The sequence below is a fragment of the Osmia lignaria genome, unplaced genomic scaffold (assembly GCF_051020975.1).
Source record: "Osmia lignaria lignaria isolate PbOS001 unplaced genomic scaffold, iyOsmLign1 scaffold0176, whole genome shotgun sequence".
Classification (NCBI taxonomy): Eukaryota; Metazoa; Arthropoda; class Insecta; order Hymenoptera; family Megachilidae; genus Osmia; species Osmia lignaria.
The window spans coordinates 5,001-7,500 of NW_027478317.1; the positions used below are offsets into that span (position 1 = coordinate 5,001).

General features: G+C 44.1%; 1 non-coding gene across 1 annotated transcript; it reads left to right on the forward strand.

The window, feature by feature from the left end:
* The first annotated feature begins 1,470 nt into the window (after positions 1 to 1,470).
* On the forward strand, positions 1,471 to 1,625 carry LOC143308178 (5.8S ribosomal RNA). Its single transcript, XR_013065171.1, has one exon. It is a non-coding gene; the product is annotated as a 5.8S ribosomal RNA (ribosomal RNA).
* Positions 1,626 to 2,500: the final 875 nt, after the last annotated feature.

Genomic DNA, 2,500 nt, shown 5'->3' on the forward strand with positions numbered 1-2,500 from the left:
TAACTGAATGGATCATTGATAAAGCGATATAAAAGTTTATTGAGCTCGGACCAAAAATTATACAAAACGAGAAAGATATAATAAATAATACCATATACATGACACAAAACACATAAATCTCGGGTTCGAGCCAATAAGAAACAAATACCAAAACGCTGCGATGCGGTAAAATTACACCGACACGGTTACGTGCGGAGGTCGCTTTGATTACTCATCGCGTTTCTCCCGTCCGTTCGGAACCGCCGGCAAAAAAACTGTGCGACCAACGGCGCCAAAGAGCACGACGCCGGACCATTTCTCTCTGGCTGATGTGAATGGAAGTAAAAGACGCTTGCGTGAGGTCTCTCGACCTTTATCTCTCTAACTTATACTTATGGGTCGTCGTCTACTTGATCGGGTACAAACAAGTCGTAAGAAACAAACAAACAAACCACAAAAATACAAGTCGTAAAAAAACAAACTTCTGTTGGTTAACCTACAATATGAAGGATCGAAATGAAAGAAGGATCATATTATTACAAACCGAAAGTGAAGGATCATTAAAATTGAAATACAATATATATAAATATATAAATGTACCCGTCGTTGCGACACCCTAGTTAAATGGAAAGATATAAAAAAGAGAGAAAAGGAATACAGATGACCCGCCGTCTGATCTTTGCTAAATGATCTGGCATCACCGGAGTTTTTTTGGTCCGTGTTGCGTTCGCTCTATTCGAAATGAAACTCGCGGAGGCGAAGAATTGTTAAAAGTTTACGAAGCGTCTAGGAGTGGTTAAAACTGAGAGAGTTGAAACTACGATGTATTAGAACGAGCAACCGTCGAAACTTTGTTTTCGCGACGTTCTTTTCGTCGCTCTCGTCCCCACGCTCCTACGCTTTGGTTGTTTCTTTGCCATCCGTGTTGCGATAAAAAGATTTCTCCATTGTCCAAAAAGGACGGATCGAGATTCCTCTTTCGAGAGGGAGAGAGAGGTACTTGCGGGTAACCTGGAATCTACGAAACACGCACCGTGGTAAGATTCGTGCGTCCGCCTGATCGATGTGTGTTGTTTACGGACCGGCTGAGAAGCGACGATAGCGAGTCTTTGAAAAACTATGTGTCCATTAGTTAGACCGATCGTCGCCGGCCGTGTGTCTGTTCGAATCTCGCAACCCACGATTCAGCGACAGGACGCGCGCTCGCATTCCTTGTGTGCGTTCGTACTTTTCAAGGTTTTTAAATGTACTTTACGCCCGACCGTCGAGAGGAGCGTGCCACTGGGCGTTTCTCCGACGGTTTCCGTCCTTGGACGCGATCGTGTCGTCAACGATCGAACAAACAAACAAACAAATACGTTGGCGACGCCCGAATTCGCTCTCCCGCACGCGCCGGGTGGGAGAGTGATGTGGGTATCGAATGTGATGCGTGTTAATAATGAAAATAACACTCTAAAGATCTAAAGAGTTTGAAATACAAAATTTTACGATTACCCTGAACGGTGGATCACTTGGCTCGTGGGTCGATGAAGAACGCAGCTAATTGCGCGTCAACGTGTGAACTGCAGGACACATGAACATCGACATTTCGAACGCACATTGCGGTCCACGGATACAATTCCTGGACCACGCCTGGCTGAGGGTCGTTTTCTTAACAAAAGACTGCTTGCGTTTGCTTCTCGAAAAAAGAGTAATTCATTTCTTTCTAAACATCTCGCCGTCGTTCAACGAAAGTAGAACGTTTCGGAGCGGGATTATCGAACGAAATTGAAAGAATGAATGAACGATAAACAAAGAAAGAGTCGCAACGTACGAGCGATAGTTGGGCAGTTCGTCGGCGTTTGTCGTGGAAACGATGTGACGAAAATCGCAACCGATACACTAAATGCAGGCCGTTAAAGGAGAAAAACAAATTTCGAAATATCTCTTCGAACTAGCGCAAGTGCGTCACGGCGCGCGAGTCGTTCGTTAAAATTTATAAACGACCGCCCGTGAAAGCACCGAGTTCTCGGAAGATAATCTATAAAGATTCTCCATCCTGCTGGAAGTTATCGGATCGGCGCGATTGTTCACTTGTAGAAATCCACGCTCCCGACGTTGCCAGAAACGATATTTACGAAAGGTGTGTCAAAAATAAACGAAAGAAGCTCTCCTATAAATTTAGAAAAAGCAAACGAGTGAAATGTTTGAGATGATAATTTGCTGAAATGCAAGCTCGAATAGCCCCAGGGTTTCGAATGATTCCCCGCGCTTTATACATCTCTCTGTTTACAAACGGTGTATAAATGAAAGATCGCTTCAGATGGGTCGTCGCTGTTTGACGCGCGATGCTGTTCCTTTTTTTTTGTCTGTCTGTGCGTTTAGCTTCGCTAAACAAGTTAAATGGTTAAAAAGCGTCGAAAAAGCGAATACACACGCGACAAGACAAATCTAACGAGTAAAGGAACGCTCCGCTCCAAGATAAAAATGGTTGTTTACAATCAATACAGCGTTTCGGTACCCCTGATCGTAGTCTGAAACT